Genomic DNA, 24835 nt, shown 5'->3' with positions numbered 1-24835 from the left:
ATGACGACAACGATGATGGCAACGATAATGATGAAGATGATGATGACGACGATGATGATGACGACGATGCTGATGATGACGACGGCGATAATGATGATGATGACGATGATGATGACAATGATGATGACGACGATGATGGAGATGACGATGATGATGACGACAATGATGATGACGACAATGATGATGATGACGATGATGACGACGACGATGATGATGATGACGATAACAACGATGATGATGATGATGATGACGATGATGATGAAGATGAAGACAAGGATGATGGTGACGATGATGACGATGAGGACAATGACAACTAGGGTGACAAAGATCATCGGTTGTCCTGCATGGATTGGCGTAAAAAAACACTGCATCTCTTTGCAGTGCGTATCACATGCCTTGATTAACATTCACCCTAGCTTGGGGCCAAAGAGGATGAAGAAATGCCGGCCGCCATAGCTTCGAGTTGAACCGGGACAAAGCAAACCCTCCATTTTTTTCTCCCTCTTCACCATGATTATGCTCCCTTTTTCCAGGGCCTTGGGGATTACGTCTAGTCTAGATAGTCTTGCTATGTATATCGATGCAGCTATTCATTATTTGAGCAATCAATTAAATACTTATTTTGATGAACCAAATAACAATGATTTAGTAAGCTGAAGAATCATTTTACAACAAGTAGCATGTTCACTGCAATAACCTTTTTACCTCCACATCCTTTGGGGTGTATCCAAACTAAAATACCTCAGTGTTTCTTCAAATGCTGCAGAATTGTTCTTAGACCAAAAAATTATTTCCATCAAAGTGAATTACCAATATGGCATACTACAATGCAAATGGACCACTGGAAACATCATTCAACCAGATCCAAATGGCAGCTCAGTTCAATGGCAGATCCTGGAAGATCTTCAGCCACGGGAGCCATGTCAACATTTCGGACACCAAGTGCACCAAGTGTCACATGACCACTGTTGACAGCCATCACCAACGTTTGAACACAGGACAAGGTCGTCCCCAGTTGACAGAACTTATTTCCCTGATTTGTTGACATCTTTTCTGTCAAAGACACAGACTGCACCATCGAGCACAAGATGGAAACTTGGGTGCAGCATCCTATCATCGTCATCCTGGGTCCCTCGTCTTCGCTAAGGGTTCCTTATCGGAGATGCAAATCCAAAAGAAGTTTGAGGCATCACTAATGGAGGCATCATCCAGTCCATGGGCAGCTCTAGTGGTCCTGGTGAAGATAAAGGATGGGACTCGAATAAAGTTCCCTGCAGACCATCCTCATGTCCGTCTGTCTAAAACCCCATATGTGGGATTGACTCCAGTTACTGATTCGTGTGCCTTCGAGCAATGTTCGTCACTGTCGATTTTTTACTTTTTCTCTGCGTAAAATCATTTTAAGTTGCTAAATTAGGTGTTTACATGCGTGTGTACGTATGTTTACTCAGCTGCTACTCGTAATTTCACTGTAAGTTATTTCTCATTGATTTGAATGGCTCAATAAATCATTATCTTTTTTGGATTGGATTGGATTGGATTGGATAACGTTATTCATCCCGTTTTCGGGAAATTTCATTGTCACAGTAGCAAGAGGGTGAGAATGCAGATACAGGAAAGGCATAGTTACACATAGTTACAAGTTAGACCAGGGCTCGGGAACCTTTTTGACGAAGAGAGCCATAAACAATTCATCTTTTCTAATGTTATTCCTTGAGAGCCATACTACGAATTTAAAAGTCTAAATACATGTAAATGGGTGTCTTTCATTTTAGTAATTTCACCACTTTTAAAGTGGAAAAAAGAATACTTTTGACAACATTCTTATGCAGTTGCTAATCAATGAGAGGATGCATTCTAGCAGAGTCTAATGCAAAAAAAGAAGACTAAAGCACCACTGGACGTTCCATATTTTAGCTCACAGGTTAGCGAAGAGCCAGATGCACCCATCGAAAGAGCCACATGTGGCTCCCGAGCCATAGGTTCCCTACCCCTGGTCTAGAAACAAGCACTCAAAAGTGTCATGCCTGGAACCCGGAGGCGTGTTGCAGATCTAAATGTCATTGCGTGCCTTTTTGCTTTACGATATGTGACTTGTCATTAATTAGTGCTCGCCCTTACAAAGTATTAAGTCTAACACTGAGAAGTTAATTGGCCGTGTGGGTGGAACAACATTTTAGGTTCAGGTTCTCTAAGAAAATCACAACATGTAATCAGTCATTTTCCAAACACGGCTCTTTACGACTAACACAAAAGGCAAAGGGAATCCGTAAAGTAAAGATAGTACTTTGGTGACTGGATTCGTCACTGCTGGGAGAGGTTTTGGAATCCTTAGTCTACGTCATCCCCGTCACATTAAGTAATTAAAGTCAACACACCTTTCATCTGCCATTTAAACTATTTATACTGTTCAGCAACAGTGGTGTTAGTTACTTTTTGAACCAGTATATACTTACTGCTTCAGACAGTTTTCATACCTGTCAACCTCTGCCGATAACTGCCCTTATAAATGATTATTGATTCCCCTTACAAACCCCCAAAAAAACCTTACAAACACCGTACGACTCGTCGTACACAGTATATAGTGACAACTACTATATACTATATATATATATATATATATATATATATATATATATATATATATATATATATATATATATATATAAGACCTTTGTCATAGTGCACTTATTATGATGTATGTTTTTGAGAGGGGGAATTTACAAGAGTACTACAAGCATTTGTCATATGCCACAACAGAGAATATCATTCTCACATAATCATACGTACATAGATAATCACACAAGCAGCAGCCCATGACTGTTAATGCCTAAGTTTATCCATAAGATGGAGCTCAAATGCTGTGTGAAATATCTTGAACCAGTGATCTCATTCCAGTTTCTCCATCACGATATTCAAAATCAATATAGTAGTTGAGAACAGTCCACTTTATTGAACAAAACACAGTACAAGTCAGGACTGGAATAAAGCACTCTTAGCTGACTACTCATACAACTACCTATTAATACAAAAATATTTTTCGCAGTCTTTAAGGTTGTTAAACAGGTCATTGAAGTCACGGACCTGCGTACGCCACAAGTTGTCTCATTAATTCTGACGTGCATAATGAAAAATGTGACGGTATGAGGGAGCCTATTGCGTATGACTGGCAGAATGTGGGTAATTGTACCAATCTTAGCACCAGGACAATAGGTCATTGAACTTAGGAATTGGGTGTGTTTAATTGAGACTGCAATTTTGGACATCACTCAACTCTGCTGGGGGGAATCTGTGATGCTCAGGATGCAGAATCGGTTTTTATGTCGACGGTGGATATTGGCAAGTTTCGGTTATATGGGAAATATTGCGGGAAACTGCCGTAATACGACGCGCTGAAAATCCTGAAGCTTTATTCAGAACGCAAAAAGAAAGTGAGAAATACTGTAAACCGAAAGAATAAAAGGGAAATTACGGGCAGATAAAAAAGAACAAGCTGTGGGAAGATATAACAAACAGTAAATAGCCAACAAAAACAGCGTAAATAGATACAAATGCGGAAAGCAGCAAAGGGAAAGAAACACGTCAAGAATGAAACAAAGGCATAACGCAAGCGAAAGAAGGGAATGATTCAGCTACAAACTGTTGTGGGAAGCATTCAAGTGGACAATTTAATGACAATTATGCACGCGATTGGAATTTTTTGTCCACCAAAACATCACGTTGGTGCACTTGTGAATTTCTGCAACAACAACAAAAATGGTTGACATTTGTTGACGGCATTGAAACAACCACAGATTCTAAAAGGATGTTTTTTAAAGATAGTAATTCCTTTTGTACATCTGTTTGTGGGTCCGTCATCACACTCTCAACATACATATGAGAGGTCATCATGTAAAATTGCGTCCAATCACCAGCAAAATTACTCACAGAACCACGACTCAAAACATAAAGAAAATACGCCTGACTCCCATAAACAAGTCCAACCAAGAAAACACACAAATCATTGAAGTCACGTTCGCCAGTGACAGCACAGTGTCCAGTGCCACTGTGCCAGTGCCAATAATACCCCTGAAATAACAGTATCAAGTGAAGGACAGTGTCCACTGATAATAGAGCTAATAAAAATGACAGCACACTTTACAATCGCTACCACAATGACTAATGACATCACAATATCAAGTGATAGCATAATAAGATGCGACAATACAGTATCCAGTGATACCAAAAATACCCGTGACTGAACAATATCCAGTGATAGCACAATTCTAGTACAATTAGCATAGACAGTACACTTAAAGTGATCGCATAATTAACTGTTGAAGAAGACACTAAGCATTAGCACTTTTACCAGCGACATTAGAATATCCAGTTACAGTACAATTGCCAGCAACGGCACACGTATTTACAACTGACAGTACAGCATCCATTGGTTGCCCATTCATATTGAAAGTAGTGTTGCGTAAATCCAATGTATTACTACTATAACAATTGTTATTATTATTATTATTATGAGTAGGCTTCTTGAACAAGTAGTATTTTTGTATTATTTTTACAGTAGTCCTGAAATATTTGACATCTCCTTTAGTGCAAATTTGAAAGTAGCAAATAACTTTGGTATAGGAAATAGAAACAAGCAAACACAAACAACTGTGTTTGATTAAAAGCCAAACCCCAAAGTTTCTTACTCTTTCCACATGACATTTGCTTCTTACTATAGTTTAAACGTTGGCACATTTGCGAATATTTTGATTACCAAATGAAAGAATACCTTGTTATTGCATGGCTCAATGTCCTTCAAACTTATTCTGAAACTTCAAAACTAAAGAAATTAGGGTCTGCTTTGATCGTAATCCCTATAATATACGTGATGTATCAAGAGAAATACAGAGAAATAGTTTAACACACTTGAGCAGTTGTATCTTAGGTGTGTATAAATTAAAAAGTAATTGTGTGGCATTTTGGGACAGGGCGTTCAATACTGAATGATGTCAATAGCAACAACTAATTGACAAACTTGATGAATGGCTTGATGACTCTCTTGGGTGGATCAATATTCTGTGGTCAAAAACTATGACACATTCATTCAGCCGTTATTATAAAGCAACGTGTTTTACAGCTAACGCACAAGTAAAGAGAATCTGTACGGACGGTAAAGGTACCCACCTGGTGACTGAATTTTACCTGTCCTCGATCGCCATCGTCAAGATCACCCGCGGCAGGCTTTTTCATCAAGACATCTACAAACAAGCAAGAAACAAAGAGGTCAGTTCCTTTTTTATATTTAAGTATTTAGCTTCAAATTGAATGAGACAAAAAAAACATCTCAATACTAATTAAGAGGTGACGGATGCTCGTATCATCATTTTTGTTTCACATTTGCTATCAGTCATCTTGGTTTGAATAGATTGGACATTTACTATTAAAAAGTAGATTTTAATTCACAGTGAAAGGATTGTTGAATATTGCTAGCACAAGATGTGAGTTTTTATCCTATATTTTATTATACTTCTCAGCTTCAATACTAAGTTGAGCTAGTTACAAAAAAGTTAGTTTAAGGGTCAAAACCATGGAATGTGGGAATTTCAGTATTTTGTTAGGTGGCCATGTGTCAGCCTTGCAGTTCTGGGGTCCAGGGTTCGATCCCAGGTCTGTCTTCACTGTGCATGTTCTTCCCAGTTGCGTGGGATTTTTCCGGGTACTCCGGTTTCCTTCCATGTCTGGTTGAGAACTCTAAATTTCCCATAGTTAGTTGCCCACAACCCTTGTGAGGATAAACGTGTTAGGAAATGAATGAATGTTTTATCAAAATAAACGTAAACAAAGGGCGGCTTGGTGGGTTGAGTGGTTAGCACGTCAGCCTCGCAGCTCTGGGGTCCTGTGTTCAAATCCACATGGGTCCGTCCACCTGTTTGGAGTTTGCATGTTCTATCCGGGCCTGCGTGGGTTTTCTTCGAGAACTCCGGTTTCCTCCCACATTCATAAGACATGCACGATAGGCTGATTGGACACTCATATTTAAAAAAAACCTACTTTTTATTTCCGATTCTGATCCCCTGAGAATGTGACGATTTCTAACCCTGTGATCGGATTGGGGAGTTGCCAGTTTATTACATTCTGCCTTTGTTCATGGCAGACTCCTTTTGTGCCGTGGGAAAACCAGGACAGATCCGAGCGAGAGGATTCTCAGTGAGGACTGCAAGAAATCGAGGTAGACAAAAATCTTCTGTGAACAATGACTTATGCATAGCCCTAACCCAAGTAACGATGCATCATCAAGGCGTGACCAAAAAGTTAATTACTATGCATTGTGCGCCTTAAGTAAAACTGTGTGAAAAACAAGGCTTTTAAATTGACCTAATTACATAGTGAAGATTTTGTGCCACACCCCTCATAGGAAACATTAACAGGCAGGTTTACTCCACCTTTCTTCTGTTTGTTATGGTACATTTGAAAGTCGTCATGTCACATACAATTGTGCAATATTACGAGAATAAAGTTATATATTTTAATATTGCTAAGATAAAAGTACTACTAATATTAGGAAAAATATTTTCAATACTGCATACCTGTCAACCTCTGCCGATAACTGCCCTTATAAATGATTATTGATTCCCCTTACAAACCCCCCAAAAACCTTACAAACACCGTCCAGTCGTACGGTGTTTGTAAGGTTTGTAAGAGGACAGTTAACTACGGTAAGATGGCGGCGCCCTGAGCGGGCAATGGCAGGCACAAGTAAGTTTTATGCAAGATTTTTTTTGGCCCAAAAAAATGGTTGACAACTTGTAACCCAGTTTGAGACAATCACAGAACTTTTATCTCATTTCATTTTGTTAATTGTCTTGCAGAACCTCGTCTTCCAAAAAGATGGTTTTGAAGATATTCACTTTTTTCCTTCTGCTTGTTGGTCAGTAATTGCACTCTCAATATACATATGACAGGTCATCATGTAAAAATGTTGTGTATAATCCCTGGCACAGGAATCAGTTGCCTGCCAACCCGGGGAAGGTTTCAGGATTTAGGACCAGCAGATGTGAGGTGTCTCCAAGAAAATTGTCACACTCAAGATAACAAAGAACACGGTGATGTGAAATCTTTGGATGAAAACCGAGAATATAATCTAAACTTTGCATCAAAGGAAATAGCTAAACGTGACGGAACACTTGTAAAGGAACGGACTAATACACAGAACCATGAATCAACACATGAAGAATATCTGCTTAGCCTGCAAGCGCATGAATTTGGTGAAGAAGATCCACCTTGCACACATACACATGATTCCTCTTGTGAAGATCCCCCTGTCTCACATACACATGACTCCCCCCTTGAAGAAGATCCACCATGCACACATACACATGATTCCTCTTGTGAAGATACCCCTGTCTCACATACGCATGACTCCCCCCGTGAAGAAGATCCACCGTGCACACATACACATGATTTCTCGTGTGAAGATCCCCCTGTCTCACATATAAATGACTCCACACATGAAGATCTCCCTTGCCCACATACACATGATTCCTCCTGTGAAGAAGATCCCCCTTGCTCAGATGCATATGACTCCAAAAGTGACAGCACACTTCCCAGTGATAGCACAACAAACAGTGTCACCACAGTAGCCAGTGACAGCACCGAATCCAGCGACAGCACCATATCCAGTGACAGCACCCTATCAGGTGACAGCACCGTATCCAGCGACAGCACAATAACCAGCGACAGCACACTTTTCAGTGATAGCACAATTACCAGCGACAGCACACTTTCCAGTGATAGCACAATTACCAGCGACAGCACACTTTCCAGTGATAGCACAACGAACAGTGTTACCACAGTAGCCAGCGAGAGCACCGTATCCAGCGACAACACCATATCAGGTGACAGCACCGTATCCAGCGACAGCACAATGACCAGTGATACCACAACGGACAGTGTAACCACAGTAGCCAGTGACAGCACCGTATCCAGCGACAACACCATATCCAGTGACAGCACCATATCCAGCGAAAGTACAATTACCAGCGACAGCACTGTGTCAAGCGACAGCACCATATCCAGTGACAGCACAATTACCAGCGAAAGCACAATTACCAGCGAAAGCACAATTACAAGTGACAGCACAGTATCGACTGACAGCACAGTATCCAGTGAGAGCACCATGTCCAGCGAAAGCACCGTGTCCAGCGACAGCACCGTATCCAGCGACAGCACAATTACCAGCGACAGCACACTTTCCAGTGATAGCACAATTACCAGCGACAGCACACTTTCGAGTGATAGCACAACGAACAGTGTTACCACAGTAACCAGCGAGAGCACCGTATCCAGCGACAGCGCCATATCCAGTGACAGCACCGTATCCAGCGACAGCACAATTGCCAGCGACAGCACAATTACCAGTGATACCACAAAGGACAATGTAACCACAGTCACCAGTGACAGCACCGTATCCAGCGACAACACCATATCCAGTGACAGCACCATATCCAGCGAAAGTACAATGACCAGTGACAGCACTGTGTCAAGCGACAGCACCATAACCAACGAAAGTACAATTACCAGCGACAGCACTGTGTCAAGCGACAGCACCATATCCAGTGACAGCACAATTACCAGCGAAATCACAATTACCAGCGAAAGCACAATTACAAGTGACAGCACAGTATCGACTGACAGCACAGTATCCAGTGAGAGCACCATGTCCAGCGAAAGCACCGTGTCCAGCGACAGCACCGTATCCAGCGACAGCACAATTACCAGCGACAGCACACTTTCCAGTGATAGCACAATTACCAGCGACAGCACACTTTCGAGTGATAGCACAACGAACAGTGTTACCACAGTAACCAGCGAGAGCACCGTATCCAGCGACAGCGCCATATCCAGTGACAGCACCGTATCCAGCGACAGCACAATTGCCAGCGACAGCACAATTACCAGTGATACCACAAAGGACAGTGTAACCACAGTCACCAGTGACAGCACCGTATCCAGCGACAACACCATATCCAGTGACAGCACCATATCCAGCGAAAGTACAATGACCAGTGACAGCACTGTGTCAAGCGACAGCACCATATCCAACGAAAGTACAATTACCAGCGACAGCACTGTGTCAAGCGACAGCACCATATCCAGTGACAGCACAATTACCAGCGAAAGCACAATTACCAGCGAAAGCACAATTACAAGTGACAGCACAGTATCGACTGACAGCACAGTATCCAGTGAGAGCACCATGTCCAGCGAAAGCACCGTGTCCAGCGACAGCACCGTATCCAGCGACAGCACAATTACCAGCGACAGCACACTTTCCAGTGATAGCACAATTACCAGCGACAGCACACTTTCGAGTGATAGCACAACGAACAGTGTTACCACAGTAACCAGCGAGAGCACCGTATCCAGCGACAGCGCCATATCCAGTGACAGCACCGTATCCAGCGACAGCACAATTGCCAGCGACAGCACAATTACCAGTGATACCACAACGGACAGTGTAACAACAGTCACCAGAGACAGCACCGTATCCAGCGACAACACCATATCCAGTGACAGCACCATATCCAGCGAAAGTACAATGACCAGTGACAGCACCGTGTCAAGCGACAGCACCATATCCAGCGAAAGTACAATTACCAGCGACAGCACACTTTTCAGTGATAGCACAATTACCAGCGACAGCACACTTTCCAGTGATAGCACAATTACCAGCGACAGCACACTTTCGAGTGATAGCACAACGAACAGTGTTACCACAGTAACCAGCGAGAGCACCGTATCCAGCGACAGCGCCATATCCAGTGACAGCACAGTATCCAGCGACAGCACAATTGCCAGCGACAGCACAATTACCAGTGATACCACAACGGACAGTGTAACAACAGTCACCAGTGACAGCACCGTATCCAGCGACAACACCATATCCAGTGACAGCACCATATCCAGCGAAAGTACAATGACCAGTGACAGCACTGTGTCAAGCGACAGCACCATAACCAACGAAAGTACAATTACCAGCGACAGCACTGTGTCAAGCGACAGCACCATATCCAGTGACAGCACAATTACCAGCGAAAGCACAATTACCAGCGAAAGCACAATTACAAGTGACAGCACAGTATCGACTGACAGCACAGTATCCAGTGAGAGCACCATGCCCAGCGAAAGCACCGTGTCCAGCGACAGCACCGTATCCAGCGACAGCACAATTACCAGCGACAGCACACTTTCCAGTGATAGCACAATTACCAGCGACAGCACACTTTCCAGTGATAGCACAATTACCAGCGACAGCACACTTTCGAGTGATAGCACAACGAACAGTGTTACCACGGTAACCAGCGAGAGCACCGTATCCAGCGACAGCGCCATATCCAGTGACAGCACCGTATCCAGCGACAGCACAATTGCCAGCGACAGCACAATTACCAGTGATACCACAACGGACAGTGTAACAACAGTCACCAGTGACAGCACCGTATCCAGCGACAACACCATATCCAGTGACAGCACCATATCCAGCGAAAGTACAATGACCAGTGACAGCACCGTGTCAAGCGACAGCACCATATCCAGCGAAAGTACAATTACCAGCGACAGCACTGTGTCAAGCGACAGCACCATATCCAGCGACAGCACAATTACCAGCGACAGCACACTTTTCAGTGATAGCACAATTACCAGCGACAGCACACTTTCCAGTGATAGCACAATTACCAGCGACAGCACACTTTCGAGTGATAGCACAACGAACAGTGTTACCACAGTAACCAGCGAGAGCACCGTATCCAGCGACAGCGCCATATCCAGTGACAGCACAGTATCCAGCGACAGCACAATTGCCAGCGACAGCACAATTACCAGTGATACCACAACGGACAGTGTAACAACAGTCACCAGTGACAGCACCGTATCCAGCGACAACACCATATCCAGTGACAGCACCATATCCAGCGAAAGTACAATTACCAGCGACAGCACTGTGTCAAGCGACAGCACCATATCCAGCGACAGCACAATTACCAGCGACAGCACACTTTTCAGTGATAGCACAATTACCAGCGACAGCACACTTTCCAGTGATAGCACAATTACCAGCGACAGCACACTTTCCAGTGATAGCACAACGAACAGTGTAACCACAGTAGCCAGTGACAGCACCGTATCCAGCGACAACACCATATCCAGTGACAGCAACATATCCAGCGAAAGTACAATTACCAGCGATAGCACTGTGTCAAGCGACAGCACCATATCCAGTGACAGCACAATTACCAGCGAAAGCACAATTACCAGCGAAAGCACAATTACAAGTGACAGCACAGTATCGACTGACAGCACAGTATCCAGTGAGAGCACCATGTCCAGCGAAAGCACCGTGTCCAGCGACAGCACCGTATCCAGCGACAGCACAATTACAAGTGACAGCACACTGTCCAGTGATAGCACAACGAACAGTGAAACCACAGTAGCAAGTGACAGCACAATTTCAAGTGACAGCACAGTATCCAGTGAAAGCACAGTATCCAGCGACAGTACCGTATCTAGCGACAGCACCGTATCCAGCGAAAGCACAATTACCAGTGACAGCACACTTGCCAGTGATAGCACAACGAACAGTGTAACCACAGTAGCCAGTGACAGCACCGTATCCAGCGACAGCACAATTACCAGCGACAGCACCATATCCAGTGACAGCACACTTGCCAGTGATACCACAACGGACAGTGTAACCACAGTAGCCAGTGACAGCACCGTATCCAGCGACAGCACCATATCCAGTGACAGCACCATGTCCAGCCAAAGCATAATTACCAGTGACAGCACTGTATCAAGTGACAGCACCATATCCAGCGAAAGCACAATTACAAGTGACAGCACAGTATCCAGTGACAACACCCTGTCCAGCGACAGCACCGTATCCAGCGACAGCACAATTACCAGCGACATCACACTTTTCAGTGATAGCACAATTACCAGCGACAGCACACTTTCCAGTGATAGCACAATTACCACCGACAGCACACTTTCCAGTGATAGTACAACGAACAGTGTAACCACAGTAGCGAGTGAAAGCACAGTATCCATTGACAGCACATTATCCAGTGACAGCACAATTACCAGCGAGAGCACAATGAACAGTGTCACCACAGTAGCCAGCGAAAGCACCGTATCCAGCGACAGTACCGTATCTAGCGACAGCACCGTATCCAGCGACAGCACACTTGCCAGTGATACCACAACGGACAGTGTAACCTCAGTAGCCAGTGACAGCACCGTAACTAGTGACAGCTCCATATCCAGCGAAATCACAATTACCAGCGAAAGCACAATTACAATTGACAGCACAGTATCCAGTGACAGCACAGTATCCAGTGACAACACCCTGTCCAGCGAAAGCACCGTGTCCAGCGACAGCACCGTATCCAGCGACAGCACAATTACCAGCGAAAGCACACTTTCCAGTGATAGCACAATTACCAGCGACAGCACACTTTCCAGTGATAGCACAACGAACAGTTTAACCACAATAGCGAGTGACAGCACAGTATCCAGCGACAGCACAGTTACAAGTGACAGCACAGTATCCAGTGACAGCACAGTGTCCAGTGACAGCACAGTTACAAGTGACAGCACAGTATCCAGTGACAGCACAATTACCAGCGACACCACACTTACCAGCGACAGCACACTTTCCAGTGATAGCACAATGAACAGTGTAACCACAGTAGCCAGTGACAGCACAGTATCTACCGACAGCACAATAACCAGCGACAGCACACTTTCCAGTGATAGCACAACAAACAGTTTAACCACAATAGTGAGTGACAGCACAGTATCCAGCGACAGCACAGCTACAAGTGACAGCACAGTATCCAGTGACAGCACAATTACCAGCGACAGCACACTTTCCAGTGATAGCACAATGAACAGTGTAACCACAGTAGCCAGTGACAGCATAATATCTAGCGACAGCACAATTATCAACGACAGCACAGTATCCAGTGATAGCACAACAAACAGTTTAACCACAATAGCGAGTGACAGCACAGTTACAAGTGACAGCACAGTATCCAGTGACAGCACAGTATCCAGCGACAGCACAGTTACAAGTGACAGCACAGTATCTAGCGACAGCACAATTATCAGCGACAGCACACTTTCCAGTGATAGCACAACAAACAGTTTAACCACAATAGCGAGTGACAGCACAGTATCCAGCGACAGCACAGTTACAAGTGACAGCACAGTATCCAGTGACAGCACAGTATCCAGTGACAGCACAGTATCCAGTGACAGCACAGTTACAAGTGACAGCACAGTAGCCAGTGACAGCACAATTACCAGCGACAGCACAATTACCAGTGACAGCACAATTACCAGCAACAGCACACTTTCCAGTGATAGCACAATGAACAGTGTAACAACAGTAGCCAGTGACAGCACAGTATCTAGCGACAGCACAATAATCAGCGACAGCACACTTTCCAGTGATAGCACAACAAACAGTTTAACCACAATAGCAAGTGACAGCACAGTATCCAGCGACAGCACAGTTATAAGTGACAGCACAGTATCCAGTGACAGCACAGTATCCAGTGACAGCACAGTATCCAGTGACAGCACAGTATCCAGTGACAGCACAGTATCCAGCGACAGCACAGTTACAAGTGACATCACAGTATCCAGTGACAGCACAATTACCAGCGACAGCACAATTACCAGTGACAGCCCAATTACCAGCGACAGCACACTTTCCAGTGATAGCACAATGAACAGTGTAACCACAGTAGCCAGTGACAGCACAGTATCTACCGACAGCACAATTACCAGCGACAGCACACTTTCCAGTGATAGCACAACAAACAGTTTAACCACAATAGCGAGTGACAGCACAGTATCCAGCGACAGCACAGTTACAAGTGACAGCACAGTATCCAGCGACAGCACAGTTACAAGTGACAGCACAGTATCCAGTGACAGCACAATTACCAGCAACAGCACACTTTCCAGTGATAGCACAATGAACACTGTAACCACAGTAGCCAGTGACAGCACAGTATCTAGCGACAGCACAATTATCAGCGACAGCACACTTTCCAGTGATAGCACAATAAACAGTTTAACCACAATAGCGAGTGACAGCACAGTTACAAGTGACAGCACAGTATCCAGTGACAGCACAATTACCAGCGACAGCACAGTTACAAGTGACAGCACAGTATCCAGTGACAGCACAGTTACAAGTGACAGCACAATTACCAGTGACAGCACAATTACCAGCGACAGCACAATCACCAGTGATAGCACAACAAACAGTTTAACCACAATAGCGAGTGACAGCACAGTATCTAGCGACAGCACAATTATCAGCGACAGCACACTTTCCAGTGATAGCACAACAAACAGTTTAACCACAATAGCGAGTGACAGCACAGTATCCAGTGACAGCACAGTATCCAGCGACAGCACAGTTACAAGTGAGAGCACAGTATCCAGTGACAGCACAGTTACAAGTGACAGCACAATTACCAGTGACAGCACACTTTCCAGTGATAGCACAATGAACAGTGTAACCACAGTAGCCAGTGACAGCACAGTATCTAGCGACAGCACAATTACCAGCGACAGCACACTTTCCAGTGATAGCACAACAAACAGTTTAACCACAGTAGCCAGTGACAGCACAGTATCTAGCGACAGCACAATTATCAGCGACAGCACACTTTCCAGTGATAGCACAACAAACAGTTTAACCACAATAGCGAGTGACAGCACTGTATCCAGCGACAGCACAGTTACAAGTGACAGCACAGTATCCAGTGACAGCACAATTACCAGCGACAGCACAGTATCCAGCGACAGCACAGTTACCAGCGATAGCACAATTACCAGCGACAGCACACTTTCCAGTGATAGCACAATGAACAGTGTAACCACAGTAGCCAGTGACAGCACAGTATCTAGCGACAGCACAATTATCAGCGACAGCACACTTTCCAGTGATAGCACAACAAACAGTTTAACCACAATAGCGAGTGACAGCACAGTTACAGGTGACAGCACAATATCCAGTGACAGCACAATTACCAGCGACAGCACAGTTACAAGTGACAGCACAGTATCCAGTGACAGCACAGTTACAAGTGACAGCACAATTACCAGTGACAGCACAATTACCAGCGACAGCACACTTTCCAGTGATAGCACAATGAACAGTGTAACCACAGTGGCCAGTGACAGCACAGTATCTAGCGACAGCACAATTATCAGCGACAGCACACTTTCCAGTGATAGCACAACAAACAGTTTAACGACAATAGCGAGTGACAGCACAGTATCCAGTGACATTATAGTTACAAGTGACAGCACAGTATCCAGTGACAGCACAGTTACAAGTGACAGCACATTTACAAGTGACAGCACAATTACCAGTGACAGCACAATTACCAGCGACAGCACACTTTCCAGTGATAGCACAATGAACAGTGTAACCACAGTAGCCAGTGACAGCACAGTATCTAGCGACAGCACAATTATCAGCGACAGCACACTTTCCAGTGATAGCACAACAAACAGTTTAACCACAATAGCGAGTGACAGCACAGTATCCAGCGACAGCACAGTTACAAGTGACAGCACAGTATCCAGTCACAGCACAGTTACAAGTGACAGCACAGTTACAAGTGACAGCACAATTACCAGTGACAGCACAATTACCAGCGACAGCACACTTTCCAGTGATAGCACAATGAACAGTGTAACCACAGTAGCCAGTGACAGCACAGTATCTAGCGACAGCACAATTATCAGCGACAGCACACTTTCCAGTGATAGCACAACAAACAGTTTAACCACAATAGCGAGTGACAGCACAGTATCCAGCGACAGCACAGTTACAAGTGACAGCACAGTATCCAGTGACAGCACAGTATCCAGTGACAGCACAGTATCCAGTGACAGCACAGTTACAAGTGACAGCACAGTAGCCAGTGACAGCACAGTATCTAGCGACAGCACAATTATCAGCGACAGCACACTTTCCAGTGATAGCACAACAAACAGTTTAACCACAATAGCGAGTGACAGCACTGTATCCAGCGACAGCACAGTTACAAGTGACAGCACAGTATCCAGTGACAGCACAGTATCCAGCGACAGCACAGTTACAAGTGACACCACAGTATCCAGCGACAGCACAATCACAAGTGACAGCACAGTATCCAGTGACAGCACAGTTACAAGTGACAGCACAGTTACAAGTGACAGCACAGTATCCAGTGACAGCACAATTACCAGCGACAGCACAATTACCAGTGACAGCACAATTACCAGCGACAGCACACTTTCCAGTGATAGCACAATGAACAGTGTAACCACAGTAGCCAGTGACAGCACAGTATCTAGCGACAGCACAATTATCAGCGACAGCACACTTTCCAGTGATAGCACAACAAACAGTTTAACCACAATAGCGAGTGACAGCACTGTATCCAGCGACAGCACAGTTACAAGTGACAGCACAGTATCCAGTGACAGCACAGTATCCAGCGACAGCACAGTTACAAGTGACACCACAGTATCCAGCGACAGCACAATTACAAGTGACAGCACAGTATCCAGTGACAGCACAGTTACAAGTGACAGCACAGTTACAAGTGACAGCACAGTATCCAGTGACAGCACAATTACCAGCGACAGCACAATTACCAGTGACAGCACAATTACCAGCGACAGCACACTTTCCAGTGATAGCACAATGAACAGTGTAACCACAGTAGCCAGTGACAGCACAGTATCTAGCGACAGCACAATTATCAGCGACAGCACACTTTCCAGTGATAGCACAACAAACAGTTTAACCACAATAGCGAGTGACAGCACAGTATCCAGCGACAGCACAGTTACAAGTGACAGCACAGTATCCAGTGACAGCACAGTTACAAGTGACAGCACAGTTACAAGTGACAGCACAATTACCAGTGACAGCACAATTACCAGCGACAGCACACTTTCCAGTGATAGCACAATGAACAGTGTAACCACAGTAGCCAGTGACAGCACAGTATCTAGCGGCAGCACAATTATCAGCGACAGCACACTTTCCAGTGATAGCACAACAAACAGTTTAACCACAATAGTGAGTGACAGCACAGTATCCAGCGACAGCACAATTACCAGTGACAGCACAATTACCAGCGACAGCACACTTTCCAGTGATAGCACAATGAACAGTGTAACCACAGTAGCCAGTGACAGCACAGTATCTAGCGACAGCACAATTACCAGCGACAGCACACTTTCCAGTGATAGCACAACAAACAGTTTAACCACAATAGCGAGTGACAGCACTGTATCCAGCGACAGCACAGTTACAAGTGACAGCACAGTATCCAGTGACAGCACAGTATCCAGCGACAGCACAGTTGCAAGTGACACCACAGTATCCAGCGACAGCACAATTACAAGTGACAGCACAGTATCCAGTGACAGCACAGTTACAAGTGACAGCACAGTTACAAGTGACAGCACAGTATCCAGTGACAGCACAATTACCAGCAACAGCACAATTACCAGTGACAGCACAATTACCAGCGACAGCACACTTTCCAGTGATAGCACAATGAACAGTGTAACCACAGTAGCCAGTGACAGCACAGTATCTAGCGACAGCACAATTATCAGCGACAGCACACTTTCCAGTGATAGCACAACAAACAGTTTAACCACAATAGCGAGTGACAGCACAGTATCCAGCGACAGCACAGTTACAAGTGACAGCACAGTATCCAGTGACAGCACAGTATCCAGCGACAGCACAGTTACAAGTGACAGCACAGTATCCAGTGACAGCACAGTTACAAGTGACAGCACAATTACCAGTGACAGCATAATTACCAGTGACAGCACACTTTCCAGTGATAGCACAATGAACAGTGTAACCACAGTAGCCAGTGACAGCACAGTATCTAGCAACAGCACAATTATCAGCGACAGCACACTTTCCAGTGATAGCACAACAAACAGTTTAACCACAATAGCGAGTGACAGCACAGTATCCAGTGACATTATAGTTACAAGTGACAGCACAGTATCCAGTGACAGCACAGTTACAAGTGACAGCACAGTTACAAGTGACAGCACAGTATCCAGTGACAGCACAATTACCAGTGACAGCACAATTACCAGCGACAGCACACTTTCCAGTGATAGCACAATGAACAGTGTAACCACAGTAGCCAGTGACAGCACAGTACCCAGTGACAGCACATTCTCCAGTGAAGATACAGTATCCAGTGACAGCACATTCACTAGTGACGATACAGTATCCAGTGACAGCACAATTACAAGTGACAGCGTAGTATCCAGTGACAGCACAACTACCAGTGACAGCACACTTTCCAGTGATAGCACAATGAACAGTGTAACCACAGTAGCAAGTGACAGCACAGTATCCAGCGACAGCACAATTACAAGTGACAGCACAATTACCAGCGACAGCACACTTTCCAGTGATACCACAACAAACAGTTTAACCACAATAGCGAGTGACAGCACAGTATCCAGTGACATTATAGTTACAAGTGACAGCACAGTAACCAGTGACAGCACAGTTACAAGTGACAGCACAGTTACAAGTGACAGCACAATTACCAGTGACAGCACAATTACCAGCGACAGCACACTTTCCAGTGATAGCACAATGAACAGTGTAACCACAGTAGCCAGTGACAGCACAGTATCTAGCGACAGCACAATTATCAGCGACAGCACACTTTCCAGTGATAGCACAACAAACAGTTTAACCACAATAGCGAGTGACAGCACAGTATCCAGCGACAGCACAGTTACAAGTGACAGCACAGTATCCAGTGACAGCACAGTATCCAGTGACAGCACAGTTACAAGTGACAGCACAATTACCAGTGACAGCATAATTACCAGTGACAGCACACTTTCCAGTGATAGCACAATGAACAGTGTAACCACAGTAGCCAGTGACAGCACAGTATCTAGCGACAGCACAATTATCAGCGACAGCACACTTTCCAGTGATAGCACAACAAACAGTTTAACCACAATAGCGAGTGACAGCACAGTATCCAGTGACATTATAGTTACAAGTGACAGCACAGTATCCAGTGACAGCACAGTTACAAGTGACAGCACAGTTACAAGTGACAGCACAGTATCCAGTGACAGCACAATTACCAGTGACAGCACAATTACCAGTGACAGCACAATTACCAGTGACAGCACAATTACCAGCGACAGCACACTTTCCAGTGATAGCACAATGAACAGTGTAACCACAGTAGCCAGTGACAGCACAGTACCCAGTGACAGCACATTCTCCAGTGAAGATACAGTATCCAGTGACAGCACATTCACTAGTGACGATACAGTATCCAGTGACAGCACAATTACAAGTGACAGCGTAGTATCCAGTGACAGCACAACTACCAGTGACAGCACACTTTCCAGTGATAGCACAATGAACAGTGTAACCACAGTAGCAAGTGACAGCACAGTATCCAGCGACAGCACAATTACAAGTGACAGCACAATTACCAGCGACAGCACACTTTCCAGTGATACCACAACAAACAGTTTAACCACAATAGCGAGTGACAGCACAGTATCCAGTGACATTATAGTTACAAGTGACAGCACAGTAACTAGTGACAGCACAGTTACAAGTGACAGCACAGTTACAAGTGACAGCACAATTACCAGTGATAGCACAATTACCAGCGACAGCACACTTTCCAGTGATAGCACAATGAACAGTGTAACCACAGTAGCCAGTGACAGCACAGTATCTAGCGACAGCACAATTATCAGCGACAGCACACTTTCCAGTGATAGCACAACAAACAGTTTAACCACAATAGCGAGTGACAGCACAGTATCCAGCGACAGCACAGTTACAAGTGACAGCACAGTATCCAGTGACAGCACAGTTACAAGTGACAGCACAGTTACAAGTGACAGCACAATTACCAGTGACAGCACAATTACCAGCGACAGCACACTTTCCAGTGATAGCACAATGAACAGTGTAACCACAGTAGCCAGTGACAGCACAGTATCTAGCAACAGCACAATTATCAGCGACAGCACACTTTCCAGTGATAGCACAACAAACAGTTTAACCACAATAGCGAGTGACAGCACAGTATCCAGTGACATTATAGTTACAAGTGACAGCACAGTATCCAGTGACAGCACAGTTGCAAGTGACAGCACAGTTACAAATGACAGCACAGTATCCAGTGACAGCACAATTACCAGTGACAGCACAATTACCAGCGACAGCACACTTTCCAGTGATAGCACAATGAACAGTGTAACCACAGTAGCCAGTGACAGCACAGTACCCAGTGACAGCACATTCTCCAGTGACGATACAGTATCCAGTGACAGCACATTCACTAGTGACGATACAGTATCCAGCGACAGCACAATTACAAGTGACAGCGTAGTATCCAGTGACAGCACAACTACCAGTGACAGCACACTTTCCAGTGATAGCACAATGAACAGTGTAACCACAGTAGCAAGTGACAGCACAGTATCCAGCGACAGCACAATTACAAGTGACAGCACAATTACCAGTGACAGCACACTTTCCAGTGATAGCACAATGAACAGTGTAACCACACTTTCCAGTGATAGCACAATGAACAGTGTAACCACAGTAGCCAGTGACAGCACAGTATCCAGTGACAGCACACTTTCCAGTGATAGCACAATGAACAGTGTAACCACAGTAGCCAGTGACAGCACAGTATCCAGTGACAGCACACTTTCCAGTGATAGCACAATAGACAGTGTAACCACAGTAGCCAGTGACGGCACAGTATCTAGTGACAGCACATTCACCAGTGACGATACAGTATCCAGTGACAGCACAGTTACAAGTGAGAGCATAATTACCATCGACAGCACAATTACTAGTGACAGCACAATTACCAGCGACAGCACACTTTCCAGTGATAGCACAATGAACAGTGTAACCACAGTAGCCAGTGACAGCACAGTACCCAGTGACAGCACGTTCACTAGTGACGATACAGTATCCAGTGACAGCACATTCACCAGTGAGGACACAGTATCCAGTGACAGCACAGTTACAAGTGACAGCACAGTATCCAGTGACAGCACAGTATCCAGCGACAGCACAGTTACAAGTGACAGCACAGTATCCAGTGACAGCACAGTTACAAGTGACAGCACAATTACCAGTGACAGCATAATTACCAGTGACAGCACACTTTCCAGTGATAGCACAATGAACAGTGTAACCACAGTAGCCAGTGACAGCACAGTATCTAGCGACAGCACAATTATCAGCGACAGCACACTTTCCAGTGATAGCACAACAAACAGTTTAACCACAATAGCGAGTGACAGCACAGTATCCAGTGACATTATAGTTACAAGTGACAGCACAGTATCCAGTGACAGCACAGTTACAAGTGACAGCACAGTTACAAGTGACAGCACAGTATCCAGTGACAGCACAATTACCAGTGACAGCACAATTACCAGCGACAGCACACTTTCCAGTGATAGCACAATGAACAGTGTAACCACAGTAGCCAGTGACAGCACAGTACCCAGTGACAGCACATTCTCCAGTGAAGATACAGTATCCAGTGACAGCACATTCACTAGTGACGATACAGTATCCAGTGACAGCACAATTACAAGTGACAGCGTAGTATCCAGTGACAGCACAACTACCAGTGACAGCACACTTTCCAGTGATAGCACAATGAACAGTGTAACCACAGTAGCAAGTGACAGCACAGTATCCAGCGACAGCACAATTACAAGTGACAGCACAATTACCAGCGACAGCACACTTTCCAGTGATACCACAACAAACAGTTTAACCACAATAGCGAGTGACAGCACAGTATCCAGTGACATTATAGTTACAAGTGACAGCACAGTAACCAGTGACAGCACAGTTACAAGTGACAGCACAGTTACAAGTGACAGCACAATTACCAGTGACAGCACAATTACCAGCGACAGCACACTTTCCAGTGATAGCACAATGAACAGTGTAACCACAGTAGCCAGTGACAGCACAGTATCTAGCGACAGCACAATTATCAGCGACAGCACACTTTCCAGTGATAGCACAACAAACAGTTTAACCACAATAGCGAGTGACAGCACAGTATCCAGCGACAGCACAGTTACAAGTGACAGCACAGTATCCAGTGACAGCACAGTTACAAGTGACAGCACAGTTACAAGTGACAGCACAATTACCAGTGACAGCACAATTACCAGCGACAGCACACTTTCCAGTGATAGCACAATGAACAGTGTAACCACAGTAGCCAGTGACAGCACAGTATCTAGCGACAGCACAATTATCAGCGACAGCACACTTTCCAGTGATAGCACAACAAACAGTTTAACCACAATAGCGAGTGACAGCACAGTATCCAGCGACAGCACAGTTACAAGTGACAGCACAGTATCCAGTGACAGCACAGTATCCAGTGACAGCACAGTTACAAGTGACAGCACAATTACCAGTGACAGCATAATTACCAGTGACAGCACACTTTCCAGTGATAGCACAATGAACAGTGTAACCACAGTAGCCAGTGACAGCACAGTATCTAGCGACAGCACAATTATCAGCGACAGCACACTTTCCAGTGATAGCACAACAAACAGTTTAACCACAATAGCGAGTGACAGCACAGTATCCAGTGACATTATAGTTACAAGTGACAGCACAGTATCCAGTGACAGCACAGTTACAAGTGACAGCACAGTTACAAGTGACAGCACAGTATCCAGTGACAGCACAATTACCAGTGACAGCACAATTACCAGTGACAGCACAATTACCAGCGACAGCACACTTTCCAGTGATAGCACAATGAACAGTGTAACCACAGTAGCCAGTGACAGCACAGTACCCAGTGACAGCACATTCTCCAGTGAAGATACAGTATCCAGTGACAGCACATTCACTAGTGACGATACAGTATCCAGTGACAGCACAATTACAAGTGACAGCGTAGTATCCAGTGACAGCACAACTACCAGTGACAGCACACTTTCCAGTGATAGCACAATGAACAGTGTAACCACAGTAGCAAGTGACAGCACAGTATCCAGCGACAGCACAATTACAAGTGACAGCACAATTACCAGCGACAGCACACTTTCCAGTGATACCACAACAAACAGTTTAACCACAATAGCGAGTGACAGCACAGTATCCAGTGACATTATAGTTACAAGTGACAGCACAGTAACCAGTGACAGCACAGTTACAAGTGACAGCACAGTTACAAGTGACAGCACAATTACCAGTGATAGCACAATTACCAGCGACAGCACACTTTCCAGTGATAGCACAATGAACAGTGTAACCACAGTAGCCAGTGACAGCACAGTATCTAGCGACAGCACAATTATCAGCGACAGCACACTTTCCAGTGATAGCACAACAAACAGTTTAACCACAATAGCGAGTGACAGCACAGTATCCAGCGACAGCACAGTTACAAGTGACAGCACAGTATCCAGTGACAGCACAGTATCCAGTGACAGCACAGTTACAAGTGACAGCACAATTACCAGTGACAGCATAATTACCAGTGACAGCACACTTTCCAGTGATAGCACAATGAACAGTGTAACCACAGTAGCCAGTGACAGCACAGTATCTAGCGACAGCACAATTATCAGCGACAGCACACTTTCCAGTGATAGCACAACAAACAGTTTAACCACAATAGCGAGTGACAGCACAGTATCCAGTGACATTATAGTTACAAGTGACAGCACAGTATCCAGTGACAGCACAGTTACAAGTGACAGCACAGTTACAAGTGACAGCACAGTATCCAGTGACAGCACAATTACCAGTGACAGCACAATTACCAGTGACAGCACAATTACCAGTGACAGCACAATTACCAGCGACAGCACACTTTCCAGTGATAGCACAATGAACAGTGTAACCACAGTAGCCAGTGACAGCACAGTACCCAGTGACAGCACATTCTCCAGTGAAGATACAGTATCCAGTGACAGCACATTCACTAGTGACGATACAGTATCCAGTGACAGCACAATTACAAGTGACAGCGTAGTATCCAGTGACAGCACAACTACCAGTGACAGCACACTTTCCAGTGATAGCACAATGAACAGTGTAACCACAGTAGCAAGTGACAGCACAGTATCCAGCGACAGCACAATTACAAGTGACAGCACAATTACCAGCGACAGCACACTTTCCAGTGATACCACAACAAACAGTTTAACCACAATAGCGAGTGACAGCACAGTATCCAGTGACATTATAGTTACAAGTGACAGCACAGTAACTAGTGACAGCACAGTTACAAGTGACAGCACAGTTACAAGTGACAGCACAATTACCAGTGATAGCACAATTACCAGCGACAGCACACTTTCCAGTGATAGCACAATGAACAGTGTAACCACAGTAGCCAGTGACAGCACAGTATCTAGCGACAGCACAATTATCAGCGACAGCACACTTTCCAGTGATAGCACAACAAACAGTTTAACCACAATAGCGAGTGACAGCACAGTATCCAGCGACAGCACAGTTACAAGTGACAGCACAGTATCCAGTGACAGCACAGTTACAAGTGACAGCACAGTTACAAGTGACAGCACAATTACCAGTGACAGCACAATTACCAGCGACAGCACACTTTCCAGTGATAGCACAATGAACAGTGTAACCACAGTAGCCAGTGACAGCACAGTATCTAGCAACAGCACAATTATCAGCGACAGCACACTTTCCAGTGAT

General features: G+C 44.9%; 1 long non-coding RNA gene across 1 annotated transcript in view; it reads right to left on the bottom strand.

Moving 5' to 3' along the window:
• Nucleotides 1-400: 400 nt before the first annotated feature.
• Nucleotides 401-24835, bottom strand: part of LOC144067560 (uncharacterized) — a 40939-nt gene continuing 16504 nt past the window's right edge. Inside the window, exons 2-3 of the long non-coding RNA XR_013297977.1 lie at nt 5164-5237; nt 401-1234 (exon numbers count right to left, since the gene is read on the bottom strand). This is a non-coding gene — a long non-coding RNA (uncharacterized LOC144067560). The remainder of the gene's footprint in view (nt 1235-5163; nt 5238-24835) is intronic.

Source organism: Stigmatopora argus, chromosome 21, assembly GCF_051989625.1.
Source record: "Stigmatopora argus isolate UIUO_Sarg chromosome 21, RoL_Sarg_1.0, whole genome shotgun sequence".
NCBI lineage: Eukaryota > Metazoa > Chordata > Actinopteri > Syngnathiformes > Syngnathidae > Stigmatopora > Stigmatopora argus.
The sequence above is the reverse complement of the archived record's forward strand: the minus strand, read 5'-3'. Positions and strand labels throughout refer to the sequence as shown.